The sequence below is a fragment of the Petromyzon marinus genome, chromosome 23 (assembly GCF_048934315.1).
Source record: "Petromyzon marinus isolate PM22_M1 ecotype Great Lakes invasive population chromosome 23, UKy_Petmar_22M1.pri1.0, whole genome shotgun sequence".
Taxonomy (NCBI): Eukaryota; Metazoa; Chordata; class Hyperoartia; order Petromyzontiformes; family Petromyzontidae; genus Petromyzon; species Petromyzon marinus.
In genome coordinates this window covers 16,609,302-16,629,550 of record NC_133689.1, presented here as the reverse complement: position 1 = coordinate 16,629,550, position 20,249 = coordinate 16,609,302, and positions in this window count along the sequence as shown.

Sequence of the window (20,249 nt, the reverse complement as noted above, 5' to 3'; positions counted from 1 at the left end):
CACCATCCACTCTCACCCCGACACCATCCACTCTCACCCCCCACACCATCCATGCCCACCCCAACCCCATCCACTCTCACCCCTACAACATCCACGATCACCTTTACAACCTCCACGCTCACCCCCTACACCATCTACGCTCACCCCTACACCATCCACGCTCACCCCTACACCATCCACGCTCACTCCTACACCATCCAAGCTCACCCCTACACCATCCACGCTCACCCCTACAATAGCCACGCTCACCCCTACACCATCCACGCTCACGCCTACAACATTCACGCTCACTCCTGCAATATCTACGCTCATCCCTGCAACATCCACGCTCACCCCCTACACCATCTACGCTCACTCCTACATCATCAATGCTCACCTTTACAACGTCCACACTCACCCCTACACCATCCACGCTCACCCCTACACCATCCACGTTTACTCCTACAACACCCACGTTCACTCCTGCAACATCCACGCTCACCCCTACACCATCCACGCTCACCCCTACACCATCCACGTTTTCTCCTACAACACCCACGCTCACTCCTGCAACATCCACGCTCACCCCTACACCATCCACACTCACCACTACACCATCCACGCTTTCCCCTATACCATCTACACTCACATCTACAACGTCCATGCTCACTCATACAACATCCACACTCACCCCTACACCATCCACGCTCACCTCTACAACATCCACGCTCACCCCTACACCATCCACTCTCACCACTAGACCATCCACGCTCACCACTAGACCATCCACGCTTTCCCCTATGCCATCCACACTCATATCTACACCGTCCATGCTCACTCATACAACATCCACTCTCACCCCTACACCATCCATGCTCACCTTTACAACATCCACTCTCACCCCTACACCATCCACGCTCACCCCTACACCATCCACGTTTACGCCTACAAACACCCACCCTCACCCTTACAACATTCACGCTCACTCCTGCAACATCCACGCTCACCCCTGCAACATCCACGCTCACCTCGCCAACATCCACACTCACCCAACACCATCCAAGCTCACCCCAACCCCATTCACTCTCACCCCTACAACATCCACGCTCACTCCTACACCATCCATGCTCACCTATACAACATCCACGCTCACTCCTACACCATCCAAGCTCACCCCTACACCATCCACGCTCACCCCTATAATAGCCACGCTCACCCCTACACCATCCACGCTCACCCCTACAACATTCACGCTCACTCCTGCAATATCCACGCTCACCCCTGCAACATCCATGCTCACCCCCTAACCATCTACGCTCACTCCTACATCATCCATGCTCACCTTTACAACGTCCACGCTCACCCCTACACCATCCACACTCACCCCTACACCATCCACGTTTACTCCTACAACACCCACGCTCACTCCTGCAACATCCATGCTCTCTCATACAAAATCCACGCTCACTCCTGCAACATCCACGCTCACCCCTACACCATCCACGCTCACCCCTACAATAGCCACGCTCACCCTTACACCATCCACGCTCGCCTCTACAACATCCACGCTCACCCCTACACCATCCACGCTCACCACTACACCATCCACGCTTTCCCCTATACCATCCACACTCACATCTACACCGTCCATGCTCACTCATACAACATCCACTCTCACCCCTACACCATCCACGCTCACCTTTACAACATCCACTCTCACCCCTACACCATCCACGCTCACCCCTACACTATCCACGCTCACCCCTACAATAGCCACGCTCACCCTTACACCATCCACGCTCGCCTCTACAACATCCACGCTCACCCCTACACCATCCACGCTCACCACTACACCATCCACGCTTTCCCCTATACCATCCACACTCACATCTACACCGTCCATGCTCACTCATACAACATCCACTCTCACCCCTACACCATCCACGCTCACCTTTACAACATCCACTCTCACCCCTACACCATCCACGCTCACCCCTACACCATCCACGCTCACCCCTACAATAGCCACGCTCACCCTTACACCATCCACGCTCGCCTCTACAACATCCACGCTCACCCCTACACCATCCACGCTCACCACTACACCATCCACGCTTTCCCCTATACCATCCACACTCACATCTACACCGTCCATGCTCACTCATACAACATCCACTCTCACCCCTACACCATCCACGCTCACCTTTACAACATCCACTCTCACCCCTACACCATCCACGCTCACCCCTACAACATCCACGCTCACTCCTGCAACATCCACGCTCACCCCTATACCATCCACGCTCACCCCTACACCATCCACGCTCACCTCTCCAACATCCATACTCACCCCGACACCATCCACTCTCACCCCGACACCATCCACTCTCACCCCCCACACCATCCACGCCCACCCCAACCCCATCCACTCTCACCCCTACAACATCCACGCTCACCTTTACAACCTCCACGCTCACCCCCTACACCATCTACGCTCACCCCTACACCATCCACGCTCACCCCTACACCATCCACGCTCACTCCTACACCATCCAAGCTCACCCCTACACCTTCCACACTCACCCCTACAATAGCCACGCTCACCCCTACACCATCCACGCTCACGCCTACAACATTCACGCTCACTCCTGCAATTTCCACGCTCACCCCTGCAACATCCACGCTCACCCCCTACACCATCTACGCTCACTCCTACATCATCAATGCTCACCTTTACAACGTCCACACTCACCCCTACACCATCCACGCTCACCCCTACACCATCCACGTTTACTCCTACAACACCCACGTTCACTCCTGCAACATCCACGCTCACCCCTACACCATCCACGCTCACCCCTACACCATCCACACTCGCTCCTTAAACATCCACGCTCTCTCATACAAAATCCACGCTCACTCCTGCAACATCCACGCTCACACCTACGCCATCCACGCTCACCCCTACAATAGCCACGCTCACCCCTACACCATCCACGCTTTCCCCTATACCATCCACACTCACATCTACACCGTCCATGCTCACTCATACAACATCCACTCTCACCCCTACACCATCCACGCTCACCTCTCCAACATCCATACTCACCCCGACAACATCCACTCCCACTGCAACCCCATCCACTCTCACCCCTACAACATCCACGCTCACTCCTACACCATCCACGCTCACCTTTACAACCTCCACGCTCACATTTACAACCTCCACGCTCACCCCCTACACCATCTACGCTCACTCCTACATCATCCATGCTCACCTTTACAACTTCCACGCTCACCCCTACACCATCCACGTTTACGCCTACAACACCCACGCTCACTCCTGCAACATCCACGCTCACCCCTTCACCATCCACACTCACCCCTACAACATCCACGCTCTCTCATACAAAATCCATGCTCACTCCTGCAACATCCACGCTCACCCCTGCACCATCCACGCTCACCCCTACAACATCCACGCTCACCCCTACAACATCCACCCTCACCCCAACACCATCCACGCTCACCGCTACAACATCCACCCTCACCCCTACAACATCCCCGCTCACCCCTACAACATCTACGTTCACCCCTACAACGTCCACGCTCACCCCTACACCGTCCACGCTCACCTTTACAATGTCCACGCTCACTCCTACACCATCCACGCTCACCCCTACACCATCCACGCTCACCCCTACACCACCCACGCTCACCCCTACACCATCCACGCTCACTCCTACACCATCCACGCTCACCCCTACACCTTCAACGCTCACCCCTACCACATCCACGCTCACACCCACCAAATCCACTCTCACCCCTACACCATCCACGCTCACCACTACACCATCCATGCTTTCCCCTATAGCATCCACACTCACCTCTACACCTTCCATGCTCACTCATACAACATCCACTCTCACCCCTACACCATCCACGCTCACCTTTACAACATCCACTCTCATCCCTACAACATTCACGATCACTCCTGCAACATCCACGCTCACCCCTGTAACATCAATGCTCACCTCGCCAACATCCATACTCACCCCAACACCATCCACGCCCACCCCAACCCCATTCACTCTCACCCCTACAACATCCACGCACACTCATACACCATCCATGCTCACTTTTACAACCTCCACGCTCACGCCCTACACCATCTACACTCACTCCTACATCATCCATGCTCACCTTTACAACGTCCACGCTCACCCCTACACCATCCACGCTCACCCCTACACCATCCACGTTTACTCCTACAACACCCACGCTCACTCCTGCAACATCCACGCTCACCCCTACACCATCCACGCTCACCCCTACAATAGCCACGCTCACCCCTACAACATCCACGCTCACCCCTACACCATCCACACTCACAACTACACCATCCACGCTTTCCCCTATACCATCTACACTCACATCTACAACGTCCATGCTCACTCATACAACATCCACACTCACCCCTACACCATCCACGCTCACCTCTACAACATCCACGCTCACCCCTACACCATCCACGCTCACCGCTAGACCATCTACGCTCACCACTAGACCATCCACGCTTTCCCCTATACCATCCACACTCACATCTACACCGTCCATGCTCACTCATACAACATCCACTCTCACCCCTACACCATCCACGCTCACCTTTACAACATCCACTCTCACCCCTACACCATCCACGCTCACCCCTACACCATCCACGTTTACGCCTACAAACACCCACGCTCACTCCTGCAACACCCACCCTCACCCTTACAACATTCACGCTCACTCCTGCAACATCCACGCTCACCCCTGCAACATCCACGCTCACCTCGCCAACATCCACACTCACCCCAACACCATCCACGCCCACACCAACCCCATTCACTCTCACCCCTACAACATCCACGCTCACTCCTACACCATCCATGCTCACCTTCACAACCTCCACGATCACCCCCTACACCATCCACACTCACCCCTACACCATCCACGTTTACTCCTACAACACCCACGCTCACTCCTGCAACATCCACGCTCTCTCATACAAAATCCACGCTCACTCCTGCAACATCCACGCTCTCTCATACAAAATCCACGCTCACCCCTACACCATCCACTCTCACCCCCCACACCATCCACGCCCACCCCAACCCCATCCCCTCTCACCCCTACAACATCCACGCTCACCCCCTACACCATCTACGCTCACTCCTACATCATCAATGCTCACCTTTACAACGTCCACGCTCACCCCTACACCATCCACGCTCACCCCTACACCATCCACGTTTACTCCTACAACACCCACGTTCACTCCTGCAACATCCACGCTCACCCCTACACCATCCACGCTCACCCCTACAATAGCCACGCTCACCCCTACACCATCCACGCTCACCTCTACAACATCCACACTCACCTCTACACCATCCACCCTCACCCCGACAACATCCACGCTCACCCCTACAACATCCACCCACACCCCAACACCATCCACGCTCACCGCTACAACATCCACCCTCACTCCTACACCATCTACGCTCACTTCTACAACATCCACGCTCACCCCTACACCATCCACCCTCACCTTTACAACATCCACTCTCACCCCTACACCATCCACGCCCACCCCTACAACATCCACGCTCACTCCTACAACATCCACGCTCACCCCTACACCATCCATGCTCACCTCTCCAACATCCATACTCACCCCGACACCATCCACTCTCACCCCAACACCATCCACGCCCACCCCAACCCCATCCACTCTCACCTCTACAACATCCACACTCACCCCTACCACATCCACCATCACCCCAACACCATCCACGCTCACCGCTACAACATCCAACCTCACTCCTACACCATCTACTCTCATTTCTACAACATCCACGCTCACCACTACACCATCCACGCTTTCCCGTATACCATCCACACTCAAATCTACACCGTCCATGCTCACTCATACAACATCCACTCTCACCCCTACACCATCCACGCTCACCTTTACAACATCCACTCTCACCCCTACACCATCCACGCTCACCCCTACAACATCCACGCTCACTCCTGCAACATCCACGCTCACCCCTACACCATCCACGCTCACCCCTACACCATCCACGCTCACCTCTCCAACTTCCATACTCACCCCGACACCATCCACTCTCACCCCGACACCATCCACTCTCACCCCCCACACCATCCACGCCCACCCCAACCCCATCCACTCTCACCCCTACAACATCCACGCTCACTCGTACACCATCCACGCTCACCTTTACAACCTCCACGCTCACCTTTACAACCTCCACGCTCACCCCCTACACCATCTACTCTCACCCCTACACCATCCATGCTCACCCCTACACCATCCACGCTCAATCCTACACCATCCAAGCTCACCCCTACACCATCCACGCTCACCCCCTACAATAGCCACGCTCACCCCTACACCATCCACGCTCACGCCTACAACATTCACGCTCACTCCTGCAATATCCACACTCACCCCTGCAACATCCACGCTCACCCCCTACACCATCTACGCTCACTCCTACATCATCAATGCTCACCTTTACAACGTCCACGCTCACCCCTACACCATCCACGTTTACTCCTACAACACCCACGTTCACTCCTGCAACATCCACGCTCACCCCTACACCATCCACGCTCACCCCTACAATAGCCACGCTCACCCCTACACCATCCACGCTCACCTCTACAACATCCACACTCACCTCTACACCATCCACCCTCACCCCAACAACATCCACGCTCACCCCTACAACATCCACCCACACCCCAACACCATCCACGCTCACCGCTACAACATCCACCCTCACTCCTACACCATCTACGCTCACTTCTACAACATCCACGCTCACCCCTACACCATCCACCCTCACCTTTACAACATCCACTCTCACCCCTACACCATCCACGCCCACCCCTACAACATCCACGCTCACTCCTACAACATCCACGCTCACCCCTACACCATCCATGCTCACCTCTCCAACATCCATACTCACCCCGACACCATCCACTCTCACCCCAACACCATCCACGCCCACCCCAACCCCATCCACTCTAACCCCTACAACATCCACGCTCACTCCTACACCATCCATGCTCACCTTTACAAAGTCCATGCTCACCCCTACACCATCCACGCTCACCCCTACACCATCCACGTTTACTCCTACAACACCCACGCTCACTCCTGCAACATCCACGCTCACCTCGCCAACATCCACACTCACCCCAACACCATCCACGCTCACCCCAACCCCATTCACTCTCACCCCTACAACATCCACGCTCACTCCTACACCATCCATGCTCACCTTTACAACCCCCACGCTCACCCCCTACACCATCTACGCTCACTCCTACATCATTCATGCTCACCTTTACAACGTCCACGCTCACTCCTACACCATCCAAGCTCACCCCTACACCATCCACGCTCACCCCTACAATAGCCACGCTCACCCCTACACCATCCACGCTCACCCCTACAACATTCACACTCACTCCTGCAATATCCACGCTCACCCCTGCAACATCCACGCTCACCCCCTAACCATCTACGCTCACTCCTACATCATCCATGCTCACCTTTACAACGTCCACGCTCACCCCTACACCATCCACACTCACCCCTACACCATCCACGTTTACTCCTACAACACCCACGCTCACTCCTGCAACGTCCACGCTCTCTCATACAAAATCCACGCTCACTCCTGCAACATCCACGCTCACCCCTACACCATCCACGCTCACCCCTACAATAGCCACGCTCACCCTTACACCATCCACGCTCGCCTCTACAACATCCACGCTCACCCCTACACCATCCACGCTCACCACTACACCATCCACGCTTTCCCCTATACCATCCACACTCACCTCTACACCGTGCATCCTCACTCATACAACATCCACTCTCACCGCTACACCATCCACGCTCACCTTTACAACATCCACTCTCACCCCTATACCATCCACGCTCACCCATACAACATTCACACTCACTCCTGCAACATCCACGCTCACCTCTCCAACATCCATTCTCACCCCGACACCATCCACTCTCACCCCAACACCATCCATGCCCACCCCAACCCCATCCACTCTCACCTCTACAACATCCACGCTCACCCCTACCACATCCACCATCACCCCAACACCATCCACGCTCACCGCTACAACATCCAACCTCACTCCTACACCATCTGCTCTCACTTCTACAACATCCACGCTCACCCCTACACCATCCACGCTTTCCCCTACACCGTCCACGCTTTCCCCTATACCATCCACACTCACATCTACACCGTCCATGCTCACTCATACAACATCCACTCTCACCCCTACACCATCCACGCTCACCTTTACAACATCCACTCTCACCCCTACACCATCCACGCTCACCCCTACAACATCCACGCTCACTCCTGCAACATCCACGCTCACCCCTACACCATCCACGCTCACCCCTACACCATCCACGCTCACCTCTCCAACATCCATACTCACCCCGACACCATCCACTCTCACCCCGACACCATCCACTCTCACCCCCCACACCATCCACGCCCACCCCAACCCCATCCACTCTCACCCCTACAACATCCACGCTCACTCGTACACCATCGACGCTCACCTTTACAACCTCCACGCTCACCTTTACAACCTCCACGCTCACCCCCTACACCATCTACGCTCACCCCTACACCATCCACGCTCACCCCTACACCATCCATGCTCAATCCTACACCATCCAAGCTCACCCCTACACCATCCACGCTCACCCCCTACAATAGCCACGCTCACCCCTACACCATCCACGCTCACGCCTACAACATTCACGCTCACTCCTGCAATATCCACACTCACCCCTGCAACATCCACGCTCACCCCCTACACCATCTACGCTCACTCCTACATCATCAATGCTCACCTTTACAACGTCCACGCTCACCCCTACACCATCCACGCTCACCCCTACACCATCCACGTTTACTCCTACAACACCCACGTTCACTCCTGCAACATCCACGCTCACCCCTACACCATCCACGCTCACCCCTACAATAGCCACGCTCACCCCTACACCATCCACGCTCACCTCTACAACATCCACACTCACCTCTACACCATCCACCCTCACCCCGACAACATCCACGCTCACCCCTACAACATCCACCCACACCCCAACACCATCCACGCTCACCGCTACAACATCCACCCTCACTCCTACACCATCTACGCTCACTTCTACAACATCCACGCTCACCCCTACACCATCCACCCTCACCTTTACAACATCCACTCTCACCCCTACACCATCCACGCCCACCCCTACAACATCCACGCTCACTCCTACAACATCCACGCTCACCCCTACACAATCCACGCTCACCTCTCCAACATCCATACTCACCCCGACACCATCCACTCTCACCCCAACACCATCCACGCCCACCCCAACCCCATCCACTCTAACCCCTACAACATCCACGCTCACTCCTACACCATCCATGCTCACCTTTACAAAGTCCATGCTCACCCCTACACCATCCACGCTCACCCCTACACCATCCACGTTTACTCCTACAACACCCACGCTCACTCCTGCAACATCCACGCTCACCTCGCCAACATCCACACTCACCCCAACACCATCCACGCTCACCCCAACCCCATTCACTCTCACCCCTACAACATCCACGCTCACTCCACCATCCATGCTCACCTTTACAACCCCCACTCTCACGCCCTACACCATCTATGCTCACTCCTACATCATCCATGCTCACCTTTACAACGTCCACGCTCACTCCTACACCATCCAAGCTCACCCCTACACCATCCACGCTCACCCCTACAATAGCCACGCTCACCCCTACACCATCCACACTCACTCCTACACCATCCACGTTTACTCCTACAACACCCACGCTCACTCCTGCAACGTCCACGCTCTCTCATACAAAATCCACGCTCACTCCTGCAACATCCACGCTCACCCCTACACCATCCACGCTCACCCCTACAATAGCCACGCTCACCCTTACACCATCCACGCTCGCCTCTACAACATCCACGCTCACCCCTACACCATCCACGCTCACCACTACACCATCCACGCTTTCCCCTATACCATCCACACTCACCTCTACACCGTGCATCCTCACTCATACAACATCCACTCTCACCGCTACACCATCCACGCTCACCTTTACAACATCCACTCTCACCCCTATACCATCCACGCTCACCCATACAACATTCACACTCACTCCTGCAACATCCACGCTCACCTCTCCAACATCCATTCTCACCCCGACACCATCCACTCTCACCCCAACACCATCCATGCCCACCCCAACCCCATCCACTCTCACCTCTACAACATCCACGCTCACCCCTACCACATCCACCATCACCCCAACACCATCCACGATCACCGCTACAACATCCAACCTCACTCCTACACCATCTGCTCTCACTTCTACAACATCCACGCTCACCCCTACACCATCCACGCTTTCCCCTACACCGTCCACGCTTTCCCCTATACCATCCACACTCACATCTACACCGTCCATGCTCACTCATACAACATCCACTCTCACCCCTACACCATCCACGCTCACCTTTACAACATCCACTCTCACCCCTACACCATCCACGCTCACCCCTACAACATCCACGCTCACTCCTGCAACATCCACGCTCACCCCTACACCATCCACGCTCACCCCTACACCATCCACGCTCACCTCTCCAACATCCATACTCACCCCGACACCATCCACTCTCACCCCGACACCATCCACTCTCACCCCCCACACCATCCACGCCCACCCCAACCCCATCCACTCTCACCCCTACAACATCCACGCTCACTCGTACACCATCCACGCTCACCTTTACAACCTCCACGCTCACCTTTACAACCTCCACGCTCACCCCCTACACCATCTACGCTCACCCCTACACCATCCACGCTCACCCCTACACCATCCACGCTCAATCCTACACCATCCAAGCTCACCCCTACACCATCCACGCTCACCCCCTACAATAGCCACGCTCACCCCTACACCATCCACACTCACGCCTACAACATTCACGCTCACTCCTGCAATATCCACACTCACCCCTGCAACATCCACGCTCACCCCCTACACCATCTACGCTCACTCCTACATCATCAATGCTCACCCCTACACAATCCACGCTCACCTCTCCAACATCCATACTCACCCCGACACCATCCACTCTCACCCCAACACCATCCACGCCCACCCCAACCCCATCCACTCTAACCCCTACAACATCCACGCTCACTCCTACACCATCCATGCTCACCTTTACAAAGTCCATGCTCACCCCTACACCATCCACGCTCACCCCTACACCATCCACGTTTACTCCTACAACACCCACGCTCACTCCTGCAACATCCACGCTCACCTCGCCAACATCCACACTCACCCCAACACCATCCACGCTCACCCCAACCCCATTCACTCTCACCCCTACAACATCCACGCTCACTCCACCATCCATGCTCACCTTTACAACCCCCACTCTCACGCCCTACACCATCTATGCTCACTCCTACATCATCCATGCTCACCTTTACAACGTCCACGCTCACTCCTACACCATCCAAGCTCACCCCTACACCATCCACGCTCACCCCTACAATAGCCGCGCTCACCCCTACACCATCCACGCTCACCCCTACAACATTCACGCTCACTCCTGCAATATCCACGCTCACCCCTACAACATCCACGCTCACTCCACCATCCATGCTCACCTTTACAACCCCCACTCTCACGCCCTACACCATCTATGCTCACTCCTACATCATCCATGCTCACCTTTACAACGTCCACGCTCACTCCTACACCATCCAAGCTCACCCCTACACCATCCACGCTCACCCCTACAATAGCCGCGCTCACCCCTACACCATCCACGCTCACCCCTACAACATTCACGCTCACTCCTGCAATATCCACGCTCACCCCTGCAACATCCACGCTCACCCCCTAACCATCTACGCTCACTCCTACATCATCCATGCTCACCTTTACAATGTCCACGCTCACCCCTACACCATCCACACTCACCCCTACACCATCCACGTTTACTCCTACAACACCCACGCTCACTCCTTCAACATCCACGCTCTCTCATACAAAATACACGCTCACTCCTGCAACATCCACACTCACCCCTACACCATCCACGCTCACCCCTACAATAGCCACGCTCACCTTTACACCATCCACGCTCGCCTCTACAACATCCACGCTCACCCCTACACCATCCACGCTCACCACTACACCATCCACGCTTTCCCCTATACCATGCACACTCACATCTACACCGTCCATGCTCACTCATACAACATCCACTCTCACCCCTACACCTTCCACTCTCACCTTTACAACATCCACTCTCACCCCTACACCATCCACGCTCACCCCTACAACATCCACGCTCACTCCTGCAACATCCACGCTCACCCCTACACCATCCACGCTCACCCCTACACCATCCACGCTCACCTCTCCAACATCCATACTCACCCCGACACCATCCACTCTCACCCCGACACCATCCACTCTCACCCCCCACACCATCCACGACCACCCCAACCCCATCCACTCTCACCCCTACAACATCCACGCTCACCTTTACAACCTCCACGCTCACCCCCTACACCATCTACGCTCACCTCTACACCATCCACGCTCACCCCTACACCATCCACGCTCACTCCTACACCATCCAAGCTCACCCCTACACCATCCACGCTCACCCCTACAATAGCCACGCTCACCCCTACACCATCCACGCTCACCCCTACAATAGCCACGCTCACCCCTACACCATTCACGCTCACCTCTACAACATCCACGCTCACCCCTACACAATCCACGCTCACCACTACACCATCCACGCTTTCCCCTATACCATCCACACATCTACATCGTCCATGCTCACTCATACAACATCCACTCTCACCCCTACACCATCCACGCTCACCTTTACAACATCCACTCTCACCCCTACACCATCCACTCTCACCCCTACAACATCCACGCTCACTCCTTCAACATCCACGCTCACCTCTCCAACATCCATTCTCACCCCGACACCATCCACTCTCAACCCAACACCATCCACGCCCACCCCAACCCCATCCACTCTCACCCCTACAACATCCACGCTCACCCCTACCACATCCACCATCACCCCAACACCATCCACGCTCACCGCTACAACATCCAACCTCACTCCTACACCATCTACTCTCACTTCTACAACATCCACGCTCACCCCTACACCATCCACCCTCACCCCACAACATCCACTCTCACCCCTACACCTTCCACGCTCACCTTTATAACATCCACTCTCACCCCTACACCATCCACGCTCACCCCTACAACATCCACGCTCACTCCTGCAACATCCACGCTCACCCCAACACCATCCACGCTCACCTTTACAATGTCCACGCTCACTCCTATACCATCCACGCTCACGCCTACACCATCCACGCTCACCCCTACACCATCCACGCTCACCCCTACACCATCCACGTTTACTCCTACAACACCCACGCTCACTCCTGCAACATCCACGCTCACCTCGCCAACATCCACACTCACCCCAACACCATCCACACTCACCCCAACCCCATTCACTCTCACCCCTACACCATCCACGCTCACCACTACACCATCCATGCTTTCCCCTATACCATGCACACTCACCTCTACACCGTGCATGCTCACTCATACAACATCCACTCTCACCACTACACCATCCACGCTCACCCCTACAATAGCCACTCTCACCCCTACACCATCCACGCTCACCCCTACAACATCCACGCTCACTCCTGCAACATCCACGCTCACCCCTACACCATCCACGCTCACCCCTACACCATCCACGCTCACCTCTCCAACATCCATACTCACCCCGGCACCATCCACTCTCACCCCGACACCATCCACTCTCACCCCCCACACCATCCACGACCACCCCAACCCCATCCACTCTCACCCCTACACCATCCACGCTCACCCCTACAACATTCACGCTCACTCCTGCAACATTCACGCTCACCCCTGCAACATCAACGCTCACCTCGCCAACATCCACACTCACCCTAACACCATCCACGCCCACCCCAACCCCATTCACTCTCACCCCTACAACATCCACGCTCACTCCTACACCATCCATGCTCACCTTTACAACCTCCACGCTCACCCCCTACACCATCTACACTCACTCCTACATCATCCATGCTCACTTTTACAACGTCCATGCTCACCCCTACACCATCCACACTCACCCCTACACCATCCACGTTTTCTCCTACAACACCCACGCTCACTCCTGCAACATCCACGCTCACCCCTACACCATCCACCCTCACCCCTTCAACATCCACGCTCTCTCATACAAAATCCACGCTCACTCCTGCAACTTCCACGCTCACCCCAACACCATCCACGCTCACCCCTACAATAGCCACGCTCACCCCTACACCATTCACGCTCACCTCTACACCATCCACGCTTTCCCCTATACCATCCACACATCTACACCGTCCATGCTCACTCATACAACATCCACTCTCACCCCTACACCATCCACGCTCACCTTTACAACATCCACTCTCACCCCTACACCATCCACTCTCACCCCTACAACATCCACGCTCACTCCTGCAACATCCACGCTCACCTCTCCAACATCCATTCTCACCCCGACACCATCCATTCTCACCCCAACACCATCCACGCCCACCCCAACCCCATCAACTCTCACCCCTACAACATCCACGCTCACCCCTACCACATCCACCATCACCCCAACACCATCCACGCTCACCGCTACAACATCCAACCTCACTCCTACACCATCTACTCTCACTTCTACAACATCCACGCTCACTCCTACACCATCCACCCTCACCCCACAACATCCACTCTCACCCCTACACCATCCACGCTCACCTTTATAACATCCACTCTCACCCCTACACCATCCACGCTCACCCCTACAACATCCACGCTCACTCCTGCAACATCCACGCTCACCCCAACACCATCCACGCTCACCTTTACAATGTCCACGCTCACTCCTATACCATCCACGCTCACGCCTACACCATCCACGCTCACCCCTACACCATCCACGCTCACTCCTACACCATCCACGCTCACCCCTACACCATCCACGCTCACCCCTACCACATCCACGCTCACCCCCACCACATCCACTCTCACCCCTACACCATCCACGCTCACCACTACACCATCCATGCTTTCCCCTATACCATGCACACTCACCTCTACACCGTGCATGCTCACTCATACAACATCCACTCTCACCACTACACCATCCACGCTCACCTTTACAACATCCACTCTCACCCCTACACCATCCACGCTCACCCCTACAACATTCACGCTCACTCCTGCAACATTCACGCTCACCCCTGCAACATCAACGCTCACCTCGCCAACATCCACACTCACCCTAACACCATCCACGCCCACCCCAACCCCATTCACTCTCACCCCTACAACATCCACGCTCACTCCTACACCATCCATGCTCACCTTTACAACCTCCACGCTCACCCCCTACACCATCTACACTCACTCCTACATCATCCATGCTCACTTTTACAACGTCCATGCTCACCCCTACACCATCCACGCTCACCCCTACGCCATCCACGTTTTCTCCTACAACACCCACGCTCACTCCTGCAACATCCACGCTCACCCCTACACCATCCTACCTCACCCCTTCAACATCCACGCTCTCTCATACAAAATCCACGCTCACTCCTGCAACTTCCACGCTCACCCCAACACCATCCACGCTCACCCCTACAATAGCCACGCTCACCCCTACACCATTCACGCTCACCTCTACACCATCCACGCTTTCCTCTATACCATCCACACATCTACACCGTCCATGCTCACTCATACAACATCCACTCTCACCCCTACACCATCCACGCTCACCTTTACAACATCCACTCTCACCCCTACACCATCCACTCTCACCCCTACAACATCCACGCTCACTCCTGCAACATCCACGCTCACCTCTCCAACATCCATTCTCACCCCGACACCATCCATTCTCACCCCAACACCATCCACGCCCACCCCAACCCCATCAACTCTCACCCCTACAACATCCACGCTCACCCCTACCACATCCACCATCACCCCAACACCATCCACGCTCACCGCTACAACATCCAACCTCACTCCTACACCATCTACTCTCACTTCTACAACATCCACGCTCACCCCTACACCATCCACCCTCACCCCACAACATCCACTCTCACCCCTACACCATCCACGCTCACCTTGACAACTTCCACTCTCACCCCTACACCATCCACGCTCACCCCTACAACATCCAAGCTCACTCCTGCAACATCCACGCTCACCCCTACACCATCCACGATCACTTCTCCAACATCCATACTCACCCCGACACCATCCACTCTCACCCCGACATCATCCACTCTCACCCCGACACCATCCACTCTCACCCCAACACCATCCACGCCACACCCAACCCCATCCATTCTCATCCCTACAACATCCACGCTCACCCCTACACCATCCACGCTCATCCCTACACCATCCACGCTCATCCCTACACCATCCACGCTCACCCCTACACCATCCACGCTCACTCCTACACCATCCACGCTCACCCCTACACCATCCACGCTCACCCCTACCACATCCACGCTCACCCCCACCACATCCACTCTCACCCCTACACCATCCACGCTCACCACTACACCATCCATGCTTTCCCCTATACCATGCACACTCACCTCTACACCGTGCATGCTCACTCATACAACATCCACTCTCACCACTACACCATCCACGCTCACCTTTACAACATCCACTCTCACCCCTACACCATCCACGCTCACCCCTACAACATTCACGCTCACTCCTGCAACATTCACGCTCACCCCTGCAACATCAACGCTCACCTCGCCAACATCCACACTCACCCTAACACCATCCACGCCCACCCCAACCCCATTCACTCTCACCCCTACAACATCCACGCTCACTCCTACACCATCCATGCTCACCTTTACAACCTCCACGCTCACCCCCTACACCATCTACACTCACTCCTACATCATCCATGCTCACTTTTACAACGTCCATGCTCACCCCTACACCATCCACGCTCACCCCTACACCATCCACGTTTTCTCCTACAACACCCACGCTCACTCCTGCAACATCCACGCTCACCCCTACACCATCCTACCTCACCCCTTCAACATCCACGCTCTCTCATACAAAATCCACGCTCACTCCTGCAACTTCCACGCTCACCCCAACACCATCCACGCTCACCCCTACAATAGCCACGCTCACCCCTACACCATTCACGCTCACCTCTACACCATCCACGCTTTCCTCTATACCATCCACACATCTACACCGTCCATGCTCACTCATACAACATCCACTCTCACCCCTACACCATCCACGCTCACCTTTACAACATCCACTCTCACCCCTACACCATCCACTCTCACCCCTACAACATCCACGCTCACTCCTGCAACATCCACGCTCACCTCTCCAACATCCATTCTCACCCCGACACCATCCATTCTCACCCCAACACCATCCACGCCCACCCCAACCCCATCAACTCTCACCCCTACAACATCCACGCTCACCCCTACCACATCCACCATCACCCCAACACCATCCACGCTCACCGCTACAACATCCAACCTCACTCCTACACCATCTACTCTCACTTCTACAACATCCACGCTCACCCCTACACCATCCACCCTCACCCCACAACATCCACTCTCACCCCTACACCATCCACGCTCACCTTGACAACTTCCACTCTCACCCCTACACCATCCACGCTCACCCCTACAACATCCAAGCTCACTCCTGCAACATCCACGCTCACCCCTACACCATCCACGATCACTTCTCCAACATCCATACTCACCCCGACACCATCCACTCTCACCCCGACATCATCCACTCTCACCCCGACACCATCCACTCTCACCCCAACACCATCCACGCCACACCCAACCCCATCCATTCTCATCCCTACAACATCCACGCTCACCCCTACACCATCCACGCTCATCCCTACACCATCCACGCTCATCCCTACACCATCCACGCTCACCCCTACACCATCCACGCTCACTCCTACACCATCCACGCTCACCCCTACACCATCCACGCTCACCCCTACCACATCCACGCTCACCCCCACCACATCCACTCTCACCCCTACACCATCCACGCTCACCACTACACCATCCATGCTTTCCCCTATACCATGCACACTCACCTCTACACCGTGCATGCTCACTCATACAACATCCACTCTCACCACTACACCATCCACGCTCACCTTTACAACATCCACTCTCACCCCTACACCATCCACGCTCACCCCTACAACATTCACGCTCACTCCTGCAACATTCACGCTCACCCCTGCAACATCAACGCTCACCTCGCCAACATCCACACTCACCCTAACACCATCCACGCCCACCCCAACCCCATTCACTCTCACCCCTACAACATCCACGCTCACTCCTACACCATCCATGCTCACCTTTACAACCTCCACGCTCACCCCCTACACCATCTACACTCACTCCTACATCATCCATGCTCACTTTTACAACGTCCATGCTCACCCCTACACCATCCACGCTCACCCCTACACCATCCACGTTTTCTCCTACAACACCCACGCTCACTCCTGCAACATCCACGCTCACCCCTACACCATCCTACCTCACCCCTTCAACATCCACGCTCTCTCATACAAAATCCACGCTCACTCCTGCAACTTCCACGCTCACCCCAACACCATCCACGCTCACCCCTACAATAGCCACGCTCACCCCTACACCATTCACGCTCACCTCTACACCATCCACGCTTTCCTCTATACCATCCACACATCTACACCGTCCATGCTCACTCATACAACATCCACTCTCACCCCTACACCATCCACGCTCACCTTTACAACATCCACTCTCACCCCTACACCATCCACTCTCACCCCTACAACATCCACGCTCACTCCTGCAACATCCACGCTCACCTCTCCAACATCCATTCTCACCCCGACACCATCCATTCTCACCCCAACACCATCCACGCCCACCCCAACCCCATCAACTCTCACCCCTACAACATCCACGCTCACCCCTACCACATCCACCATCACCCCAACACCATCCACGCTCACCGCTACAACATCCAACCTCACTCCTACACCATCTACTCTCACTTCTACAACATCCACGCTCACCCCTACACCATCCACCCTCACCCCACAACATCCACTCTCACCCCTACACCATCCACGCTCACCTTGACAACTTCCACTCTCACCCCTACACCATCCACGCTCACCCCTACAACATCCAAGCTCACTCCTGCAACATCCACGCTCACCCCTACACCATCCACGATCACTTCTCCAACATCCATACTCACCCCGACACCATCCACTCTCACCCCGACATCATCCACTCTCACCCCGACACCATCCACTCTCACCCCAACACCATCCACGCCACACCCAACCCCATCCATTCTCATCCCTACAACATCCACGCTCACCCCTACACCATCCACGCTCATCCCTACACCATCCACGCTCATCCCTACACCATCCACGCTCACTCCTACACCATCCACGTTTACTCCTACAACACCCACGCTCACTCCGGCAACATCCACGCTCACCCCTACACCATCCACACTCACCCCTACAACATCCACGCTCACCCCTACAATAGCCACGCTCACCCTTACACCATCCACGCTCACCTCTACAACATCCACGCTCACCCCTACACCATCCACGCTCACCACTACGCCATCCACGCTTTCCCCTATACCATCCACACTCACATCTACACTGTCCATGCTCACTCATACAACATCCACTCTCACCCCTACACCATCCACGCTCACCTTTACAACATCCACTCTCAACCCTACACCATCCACGCTCACCCCTACAACATCCACGCTCACTCCTGCAACATCCACGCTCACTCCTACACCATCCATGCTCACCTCTCCAACATCCATACTCACCCCGACACC